This window comes from Octodon degus, unplaced genomic scaffold (genome assembly GCF_000260255.1).
Source record: "Octodon degus isolate 3935 unplaced genomic scaffold, OctDeg1.0 scaffold00198, whole genome shotgun sequence".
NCBI classification, from domain to species: Eukaryota; Metazoa; Chordata; class Mammalia; order Rodentia; family Octodontidae; genus Octodon; species Octodon degus.
The window spans coordinates 2,090,093-2,102,191 of NW_004524774.1; the positions used below are offsets into that span (position 1 = coordinate 2,090,093).

General features: G+C 34.8%; 1 protein-coding gene across 5 annotated transcripts in view; it reads left to right on the forward strand.

Annotated features, from left to right (window-relative positions):
• The window catches only part of Diaph2 (diaphanous related formin 2), an 890,957-nt gene that overhangs the window by 316,984 nt on the left and 561,874 nt on the right, over positions 1 to 12,099 (forward strand). The gene's annotated exons all lie outside the window — the stretch shown is intronic.

Here is a 12,099-nt window from a genome sequence, read left to right on the forward strand (position 1 = left end):
GATTAACTAATAGTTCTGGGAGAAAGGGTTAAGTAATATTTCTGGAAGAAAGACAATGAGAAAGAGTTCAGGGGAAATTTCTTGGTTTCATTCCAAGAATCAGGTTGTTGAGTCTTAAAGATGGAGCAACTTGTTTCTTGCTTTTGTTCCTTAGAGTGATTTTATTTTATTTTTTATAAAATTTATTTCTATTTTTGTTTCAGATTTCTGGGTTAAGTACTTTTGCTGTGTACTTTCCTTTGCCTCTGTTTCTTCCCACACTAAGGTTTTACTCTTTCTCATGAAACATTACTTTTAAAAAATCTCTTGTCTAATCCCATCATAAATCCTGAGCAACCACTTTTTGACACCTTGAACCATATCAATTCTTTAGCTTCTGCTCCTCTGAGAACTAGGTATAGATATTTGTCATTTCAAAATTACTTGGAAAAGATCATCAACTTGACAGTGAGTAGGAGATTCTAAAGCCCCAGAGAGGTACTTAAATGTCATGAACTCTGTATTTAGAGTGCTTGGTTTGGACACCTATTTTATCACTTACTAATGATATAATGTTAGGCAAGTTTCCTAACCTCATAACATTTGAATTTCTTCATCTATAAAAGAAAAAGAAGAATGGTATCATCATAAATTGTGGCATTCAAGAGGGTTATTAAAAGCATGCTCATATTTAGAATAGTAGCAGCCTTTCCCATAGTACATATTTGAGTGTTGGATACCATTGTTTTTTTATATTGTTGTTATTCTAATTTATTAGTATGTAGATTTAAGCCATGGGTATGAACTAAAAGCACATCCAACTTTTGAATTTTTTGGTCTATTGCAGAAATTTGTCCACATTGTAACTTATGTTATTTTTATTTCTTTTTTAATTTTCTTCCTTCCTTCCTTCCTTTTTTTTTTTTTTTAGCAGAGCCAGGGATTGAACTCAGGCTCTTGCGCTTGCCAGGCAAGCGCTTATTCTACTGAGCCATCTAGCCAATCCCCTTTACGTTATTTTTAAAATGAGATGATTAATTTAGGATCATTGAAAATAGGATCATTTTGACATTAAAAACATTTCTGTAAAAATTAAAATAAATAACATGCTTGCTCATCTAAAAATCATATAAGTAACCTGAAAGTTAAAACAAAAATAAACTGGACCATGTGTCATTTCTGTGTTTCATCAAAATATACCATAATTAGCTTAGAATAGTCTGTAATACTAATTTCAGTATGTGACCCAATAAGCATACCTATGAAACGTTATTTTTTGAAAACACAAAGTTTGTGATATGACATTTGTTATCCTGTAAATGCCACACCTTTTATAAATCCACTAATGTTTTTTTTCTAGGTAATTCATTTTGATTTCCATGGATGCACAATGGAGTAGATTTCATGTCTTTCCTGTCTATGTGTATTCTTTATTCTTTCAGTAACCTGACTTCTGACATTCCTTCCAAATGCATCTTAGAAACAATTATCATCTAGTGTGCAGACTTATATCAAACACACTATTTCTCATTGGATTTTTCTATTTTATGATTTATGGCTAAAGAGTCAGGCTGACGTACAGATCTATGTACATGTTTTCTGTAGGGGATGGCACATATCTTCTTTGATTCAAGCAAATGTTTCTTCAAAATCTCTTTTAAAAAGCATCTCCGCATAGCAGTTAAGGGAAGATGGTATTTGTAAATGAAAATTAACAGTTGTACTCAGATTGATCTAAATTTTTATATGTAAGCCAAAACTTTATATTGATCAGTTCAGGTATGATTTCCTTAGTTCTGAGAAAATTCTGTTTTAATAATTGTATTACGAGGAGAGTCTTATGTTAACTCAGCCTTTTTTTTGTGCGAAGTTAAATGATTATGTCAGGAAATACAATTAACTTTGTATAAGAAGAATATATTATGGTCTGACTAGAAATCTTGGTAAAATTTTACGTCTCAAAACAAATCACAAGTTGTTAAAATGTGGTGATGAATTTTTTTCTGTTTTCATTTGGATCAGTAGGTGGGGCAGTTCACCAAGTGTGAAATCGACGTTTAATCTTTCTTCTCATGAAATGCAAACCCACTGGTGGCTAATTCTCATAAAATTGATGCTGGGCTACTCTTAAGGTTAACTCGCTCTCATTTGTCTTAGAGAACATCTCACTTAGTCTGTGAGTTTGTGCAATTTGGCAGCAAGAGAAAACATATTTTAAGTATAAAGTTAACACATTCTTGACCTCTCCATTAGAACGCTGGCTTCCAGGGTCATCACAGTGTTGTTAGGAAAAAATTCAAAGAAATACTCAAATTTCTCTACAATCCTGCTCAGAAAGGTTCTGTGTACTGTAGATTACTCATCTTTACCATGTGAGGAATTAATCATGTTGATGTAGTTTATGTGCTCTCTGTATAGTCTATCCTTACAAATGAGGATCTGGAAGGCATTTTCTTTCGTAGTTTGAGCTATACAGTTCTTAGCTGCTGTGTATTTGCCTCTTGGCTCTGTTTCTGTTGTTTCCTAGCTGTCTGGTGCAAGGCAATTTGCTATGATCTCTTAATGTGTAGCATTGCTTCAATCCATGTGTCCATCTGCTTTTGTATTTAGATGCCTTAGCTTGTGCTTCTGTTCTTCAGAGTTGTGTTATGAGCAGGAGGTGATGCATCATCCATGGAAGAAATTTGTTGGTTGTCTAGTATCTCTAGTTAATGTTTAAGTGAGGTCATCTCTTAATGTTTGGCAAAGATGGCCTGTGGGTTTTTTTTTATAGGATCTGATTGTGAAGCTGGGTATGAAATTGTATGTTTTTTTTTTATTGGTTGGTTGCTGTTTGTTTGTTTGTTGGGACTGGGTTTCACTTTGTAGTTCATGCTGACCTTGAAATTACTATGGATCCCAGACTGGATTAAAACTCACTGCAATCCTCCTGGCTCAGCCTCCCAAGTGCTGGGATTGCAGTTATGAGCTAGCATACCCAGCTGTGATTTAATTCCTTCTTGAGGTACCTGAAGTAAATTCCAGAGTCTCTTTAGATACATCTGTTAGAATGTGCCTCAAAGTAGTTCAGAGGAGTAGGAAACCAATAACAGGAAAATAACAGGACCAGCTTAAGCCAACGTATGTCAGTAATAACCATCAATGTAATATTGACTTTTGAGGAATTGATTCTACATAGTGACCATTAGCCTTATCATTTCCTTACATGAATATTACTGTATATAAGTAGCTTTAAGCTTCTAATCTTTGTTTCTTTTTGGATGTGACAAGGGAAGAACACTTTGAGGATTATGAATAGTATGTTAAAATTAAGATCATAAATACAGTAAAACGTTAATCAAGCACCATGGAATAACATGAATAATTCACATAATTTGTATTGGGAAAGTTATAAAGATACCCTTGCATATAATTTGAGAACTTCTTAGGTTGTCTCACAATCATACATTTCATATGAAGTTCTATTGTTTCTGTTGTATTTCCTTTTTCAGACAGTATAGGTAAATAAAAACATGGTTTCTTTTAACCTAAACTGATAAAACAACCCTCCATTGTGTGCAATTTAATTTTTAAAGCACCTGTTGAGCTTGTAGTATAGCTTTATAGTAAATGGAGGTAAAATATGTAGCAATGAGTTCACATAGCTCTGTTTAAGATTTTTGGGGCTCGGAAGATATCTTGGTGGTCCAATGGCCTGCCTGGCAAGCACAAGAACTGGGGTTTGATCTCCAGTACTGCATATGGTGCCGGCCCTGGAACCCCGGGCAGCGCAGCCACCGAAACTGGGTGTAGTGGTGCACACCTGTAATACCAGCACTGGTGAGGCTGAGATAGAAAGATCACTAGGAGTCCAGGCTGTGTAGTGAGAATCTGTGCCAAATAAATAAAAGATTTAAAAAAAAGCTTTTCAGCAGTGGTAAAGGGCCAGTGACATAGCTCAGCAGACTAAGCACTTGCTTAGGCAAGCACAGGGGCCAGGGTTCAATCCCTGGTACCACTTGCTGTGCTGGCTCTGCTGCTGGACGTGCTGAGTCCATGATGGAGTCCAGGTGTGGTGGCACACACCTGTAAACCCAGTACTAGGTAGGCTGAGAAGAGGAGGATCACTACAAGTCTGAGCTGCATAGTGAAACCCTAAAACAAAAACAAGAAACAGTGGTGAGATAAAATGAAAGTTACAGTAGTTTGAATTTAAAAAAGTCCTGATTGTCTCTTCTCTTTACTATTGGCACAATTTTTATAAAATCCAAATAAATTTAATTGAACGAAAAAAACCTTTGCAAGAGGAGGTGACCTGCCACAATGAACTGTATTTATACTTTGTCCCAGGATGGCATATATAGCAGAATCAGCAGAATGTTTGTTGCCCAGGTGAGTAAGGACAATGTTATTTGCCAAACATGTTATAAACTATTAGTTACCATAAATAGTTTAGCTATACATTTATTAATAATATTGTACATTTAAAATAGATTTCCAGGGCCGGGGACATGGCTCAGCAGCATAAGTGCTTGGCTGGCAAGCAGAAGGTCCCAAGTTCGATCCTTGGTACCAAAAAGAAAAAAAAAATCCTACATTTTATTTATCTTAAAGAGTATAAAAAGTTTAAAAAATCTTTAGAAAAAATACAGAATTTTATAAAATCAAGATGATGGTAATTCCATAGTGGTGGCTAGATTGCACATTGTCTTCAAAGTAGTTGTAGAGAAGGATAAATATCCCAACTGTCCCTTAACACCAACATTGTACATTTATATATTTTTAGTTGATTAATCATTTAAATAAAGTGCAGCTGTCATGACAATAATAGTCTGATTTTATTTGCCTAATATATGAAAAGGGGGCATCATGTTAGAAATTCACTGTAAAAATTTATATGAAAATTTATAATGGAGGACCTTAATGCCCCACTGTCATAAACAGACAGATCAACTAGACAAAAACTTAACAAAAAAAAAATCAAAGCTCAACAAAATCTTTCAAGAAATGGACTTCATAAATACTACAGAATAGTCTACCCAACAACAACATATTGAATGCACGTGGGATTGTCTCTAAAACAGACCACATACTAGCTCATAGAATATCCTTAAGTAAGTAGAAAGGAGTTAAAATTATCACATAAAATCATCCTTCAATTGTCAGACAAATTGGAAATCAGTGTCAAAAGAAACACAAAAACTACATGAACAAATGGAAATTAAATAGCAGCCCTCTGAACAATCAGGGCATCACAGATGGAATTAAAAGATAAATCAGCTTCTACAGTTGAACAGCAGTGCCAGTATCACCTACCAGAACTAGTGGGACACAAAGAAAACAGTCCTGGGGGGAAATTTATAGCAGTGAATTTCCACATCAGAAAACCAGAATGAACCCAAATAAATAACCTATTGTTGAAACTGAAAGTTCTACAGAATGAAGAAGTTAAAACCAAAAGCATGTGTGATTGAAGAAATTATAAAAATCAGAGCAGAAAGTAATGCAATTGCAATTTCATTTGCCATTAATTTCCAATTTCATTGTACTATGGTCAGATAATAGGCATGCAATAATTTCAGTTCCTGTGCATTTACTTAAGCATGTTCTGTGGGTGAGTATATTGTCTTTTGTTGAGAATAGCCCATGTGCAGCTGAGAATGTGTTTTCTGATATTGGATGGAACACTAAAAACATTTACTGAATCCATTTGTTGCCTGGTTTGGTTCAGTTCTGATATTTGTTTGGTGAGTTTTGGCTAGTTTATGTATCACTTTGTGACAATGTGGTATTAAGATCCCCCATTACAATTTTGTGTTATTGCTTAATAGATTTTTTTGTATCTGTTAATATTCATCTTATATAGTTGGGTACTCTTGTATTTGGTGCTTGTATAGTTATGATTGTTATCTCTTCTTCTTGGAGTTTTCCACGACCAAGTATTTAGTGACCTGCTTTATCTCTTTTGATCATCTCAGAGCTTCTTTATCTTATAGAAAATTCGAGTGGAACATAAAGCAAGTTATCTGCCTCCCCTTCCATGTTATACTATACAGTTTTATTCCTTGTGTTGTATGGTTCTTTTATTTGGGACAAATGTATAGTGACATGTGCACATCATTTAACTCAAATAGAATGGAATTACTATACTGACAATACTCTGTGATTCACCTATTTATCCCACCCTGCCCTCAAATCCCTGTGAACCACCATTCTTTTACTATCTCCTATGTAAGTGGGTTCATGTAAATTTTTCAGATTACCATTCTTCCTTCTTAACATTAGCTCAGCAGATTAAAGCACCTGCAAGCAGACGCAGGGGCCAGGGGTTCGATCCCAGGGCTTGCAGTGCCAGCCCCACCACCAGGGCATAGAGACAGCAACTGGGACTGGGTGTTGTGGCGTGCATCTGCAATCCCAGCTCTTGGGAGGCTGCAAACAGGTGGATCACTATGAGTCTGATCTAGTAGTGAGACCCTGAACACTCTGTTGACCCTTCCCTAAAATAAAAACATAATAATTATAATTAGCGTTCTTCATTGATGATTATTTAATGTTGTTTATTGTTTTACTATGACTTGAAATTTCATTTCTTTTATCACTGAATAATATTCTGTTATGTGGATGTAGCAGTTATCTGTCAGTAATGGACATCTTGATTATTTCCTAAGTTTGACAATTAAGAATAAAATTGCTACAACCATTCATCTGCACGGTGTTACAGGAGAAGAGAAGGACATAATTTTCCAACACAGCAGCTCAAGTATCAAGAAATGTAGTTGCTGGATTATAGGTGCAAGTGTACAGTTGGTGCTATTTCACTACTTTTTTTTCAAGACTGAAAAAATTCCTTTTTATTTTAATTGACAAATACAATTGTACATAGTCATGAGGTACAGTGTCATGTTATGATATATGCATCCAATGCATAATGATTACATCAAACTAATAAAAAATAATTGCTGCCCAAATACAAGTATTAATTAATACAATTCATACCAATTAAAATGTGCAATAATCAACAACTTGATTTCATTAAATTTAAAGAAAGGTATTTATATTCAAAAATTTATTTTTTAATCATTTATTTGTTTGGTACAGGGTCTTGCTACGCAGCTTGGACTCATAGCGATCCTCCTTTCTTAGCTTGCCCAGTGCTGGGATTATAATTGTGCACCCCCACGCCCAGCTTCAGTGGCCTGCACGCTGGGCTCAGCACAGCATACAGTACTGGAGATCGAAGCTGGGTCCCTCTGTTTGCCAGACAGCCGCTTAGACTGCTGAGCAATCTCCCTAGCTCATATATTCATAAATTTCTTTAAAAATTTTATGCATCATGGTGGTTTATTTGTGCAGACTGTGCAAAATGTCATATTGAGTTGTTTTTTTTATGGCCAATGTGCCACCCATTGTGCCAGGTAATTTTCAATAACAATCTCCATATCACTTGCATGCATTTATTGCTGACCCTAAATAAGTTTTTTTGAGCTTCTATACAACTGGAATGATCATAACACATTTGTTCTTATTGTATAATTTTTATTACCCTTTTATGTTTTTCTTTAGTTTTTAGTGTATGTTTGAGTGTATAGGGATTAGATTTATTGTGGTGAGTTGTTACATATATTTAATGCATGTTAACTATATATTTCATTCTCTACAATACCCGTCCCTCCCTGCTCCTTCCATTCTCATTTATAAAGGCTATGTTTGCATATTTTCCTCAATTCTTTTTTTCCATTCCGTTTCCCTTCCTCCCTTTCACTCCATCTCTTATCATACTTTCATTATTGACTTATGAGTGACTACTTATTCAAATGGTACTTTTAATTGTTTTTATAATATGGTAAATACCTCTGATCTTATCACTGAATGAAATCCAGAGTCTTGATTATCACAACTTAAGTGTGAATCTCTTTACCTATTTATCACTTGCTTTCCTCCACATGATTCCCCTTATTTGGTTCTAAATTTAGTAATTGTTCTATAGGTATAGTCATTGTTTAACGTTTATTTGGCTATTTTTACATCCTTCTTTGGATGTACTAAATATCTTTTTAAACAGTTTTAAGCAGTTTTTCAAACAGTTTTTACCCTCAGTATATAAGGAATTTAGATTTTTCACCTGAATTGCCTCACCTTAGTTTTGTCTATTCTGTTGCTGTTTCAAGTATTTGTGCTATGTTTTCCACAAAGAACATAAAAAGAAAGTTTTGGGCAGAAAAACTCAGGATACTAGTGAAGTTCTCAAAAATTAGGAAAGACTGTAATTGTCACATCATTATGTGAAAGAGATTTTTTAGGAGACTACATGAAGCTGTTAATGCCATGATTCCTGAAATTTCAATCTACATACACACTAAAACTAATGGAAATAATGTCATTTTGATTAAAACATCAACTGCATTAAAAGAAATCCTAAATTATGAGGAAATTTCAAACTCTTAACTGAGTGGTACTGTGTTTGATCCACTTACATCTCTGCAGGTAATCTATTTCACCCCAGCTTCAGTTTGTCTTAAGAAAGCATGGTTAGGGTCTGGCGAGAGAGATCAGTGGACTAAAGCACCTGCTTAGGCAAGCTTAGGCAAGCACAGGGAACATGGTTCTATCCCCAGGACCACATGTTATTCCAACAATACCCCCAGGGCAGGCTGAGCCAGCCACAGAGTCTAGGCCTCATGGTGCAAGGCTGTAATGTCAGCGCTGTGGAGGCTGAAAACAGGAGGATCACTGCAAATCTGATCTGCATAGTGAGACCCTGAAACAACGAAATACACAAAAAAAGAAATCATGCTTGATGTCATTGTTTGAAATAGTTTTCTAGTGATACTAAAGCTGAAGTATACTAGAAATCAATGACTGCTTCAGCCAATGCAGGAACACTATTCCCAACTTACTTAGGGATCAGTGAGTGGGTTTGTATGTGCAGGTGTGCTTAGATGCCCTGGCCAAGGGACTTCCTTCCAGGTATTGACGGTTAACTTTTCGATGTGTGTTTGCAGTAGTGATTTTGCAGTCATCCCTCACCGACAAATCTTATTATACATAAGAAGGATGATTTGAGCCACCTCAGAAATTGCAGAAGAGAAATTGCTATCTGATGATGTCCTTAAGTCTCTGAGAAGCAAAATGCTTAACTTTCCCCAAAGGTGGGATCTTGTTAGGCAGGAACTATTTTCTCTTCTGCTTGGTATCCAGTGGCACTTCTAAAAAGCACATGTTAAAAATGCTCATAATATTAATGAATGTGAGAAACTTGAGAAATGAATTTTGAATAATTATTATGAAGGAATATCCCTGAATATCAAAGAATATAGTGTTAAGGTCCAGATATTAAATTAATAATGGCCTGCAGTATTGAACTATAAGAGATAACTAATATAGAGAATACAAAATGACTACAGAAATAGTAATTTGTTTATAACATGTCACACATTTGATAAAGACATATATTCTATACCTAGGTATGGAGGTGCACACCTGTAATTCCAGCACCCTGTGACACTGAAGTAGGAGGATCACAAATTTAAACCCACTGTGGGCTACTTAGTGAGACTTTTTCTGGCAATAAGAAAAACAAAATTAAAAAGGGCTATGGATGTAGCTCAGGGCCAGAGCCCCAGGTTCAATCCCTGGGGTTGCAGAAAGGAAACGACAACAGAGATAGCTAGAAACATAAAGGATTAACCTATATAATGCTAAATTCCTCTGCATTTACATTGCTTCCACTGTGGGCTGCATATGGTATCCATCCTGACTTTTTTGTTTGAGAAAGGCATAAATTTTTCTTTCTGTTTGATGGAATATGAAAAGTTTTCCAAGATGTCTGTTAAGACGGGGTTTGGTGGGAGAAGACCTATGTTTATTCTGCAGGTAAATATCTGTGCATGAACATAAATCCTTTTGCAATGTGAAGTTGCTGATGTTGTTAAATTTAATTCTGAAAATACTGCTTCAAAAATATTAATAAAGATTCATTTCAGTCAAGTTACTGTATTATAAAATTAATACTTGCTTATTATGAAAAATTAGCAAAGTCATTGACAAATTTGGCATCACTTACATGAAATAAATTATTAATAACATCTTAAATTTTAGGATGGTGAGATAATAATGCTTCACTATTTAAATGACATTCTCGACATCTATCTTTACAGATAGTTGTACATTTCTTAAAATCTTACATGTGCAGATGTGTGATATAGTAATGTTTTCAGCAATCAAAAAGATTGATATCTAATATATTGCTGGATTTTTAAATTCTGTAGTTTTATTTTGTGGTTCATACTTATTTTGAATACTCAATCTATTACTTTTGGTAATGGAATAATACAGATTTTATTTCTGTTTTAATTGAATTTTGTGTTGGATATTAGAAATGCTACGTTTCTTATTCCTTAATTGTTTTGAATACTTTCTATTGAATTTTATTGAAAATTTCATTGTTTCGGTGTGTTTCTGTATACCTATTATTTGCTTCATATTATTTCAAAAGTTGCAGTAATAGTCAAGTCCTACTACATATGTGCCAAACATTGCTATTTTATGCATACAGACTTGTAGAATGTTCACAATAACCCAATGAAAACTTTATTGTATTCATTTTATGAAAGAGAAAAGTGGAACCTATAAAGAACTAAGGTCCTACATCTAGTGAAGGAGCCAGCTAGAATTCATCCCCAGGCGGTCTGGCATCATAGCTTGTGCTCTTAACTCCACCATAATATTGCTGTTCTTAATTTGCAGAACATTCAGTCAAGTGAAGAAAATTACCTAGGTAGGAATTTCATTTACTGATTTCTGTTGTTACTAAATGGCAAACATATCTATATATTCTCATCACTATCATACTTAATATTTTTGTGGATAAGATGCTAGAAACATGACTCCAATTCTGCTTACAATTTAACACATAGAAAAAGAAGAAACTCTTATATGATGTTGTCATGAATGTAAATTTCTACAGCCATTTTAAAAAAAGAGTATGGAAACTTCTCTAACATTAAAAATAAAACTATGTTCTAAGGTGTTTGATATTCAGATAGGTAGTGTTATTAAGCTTACTGCCTCCATTACAGAGTAATGCCATTAAGCTTCTCTTCTGGATGTTTAACAACTGAAGTTTAGAGACCAAAATTTAGAGAGATAAATGGGCTAAGAAGGTATCCAATATTTTGACCCTAGCCTTCCAAGTTCAATGAGGACTCAGGAGATTAAAAAAAACCTCTCCTGTGGGAGGAAAAATTAAATAAATAAAACTATTATGTTATCTAGCAGGTTCACTTGTGAGTATATCTTCAACAGAATTGAAATGAATAGGTCAGAGAGGTATCTATATTTTATTTCAGCATTAATTCACAGTAACCAAAACATGAATGCAATAGATGAATGGGGTAAAGAAAATTTGGTACATATACAAAGTGATGTATTAGACAACCTTACAAAAGAAGGAAATTCTACAATTTCAATAACATGAGAAGACAATATGCCATGTGAAATAAGCCAGTCACAGAAACACAAGTAATTTATGATCTCATTTATGTGTAGGATCTTAAGATATTGATCCCTTAACAGTTTTCCTACATACCAAGTTACATATGAATATATTGATGTTATAGTATTTCTGTAAAAATAAGATAGTGACTGTGATTTGTTTAGAGACTGACTACTCAGATTACAACACCAAGCCCACTTATTTATTGCAAAGTGCCAACACTTCAATTAAACCGAAATACTGATGTTTTATTGTCCAAAAATAATTCATATAATTGGCTCACTTGCCAACAGAGAGGGCTCTGACAGAGGGGAATCATAGTAGATGAGAAATCTTGACACAGCCATTAGGCTAGTATTTTACCTGTCAAAATATTTCAACAGTACACAGATTTTTTTTTAAATATGAGATTGTTAAGCCAGGTATAGTAGTGCATGTTGGTAATCCCAGCACTCAGGAGGCTGAGGCAGGAGGATCAGTGCCATCTAGGGACCGGTCTGGGCTACATAGTGAGCTCAAGCTGAGCCTGAACTATATAGTGAAACCCTGTCTCACAAAAACAAGAGAGTAGAGAGACAGGGATAAAGGGAGAGAGGCATGGACGGAGAAATATGAGAGAGGGAGGGAGGGAGGGAGGGAGGGGG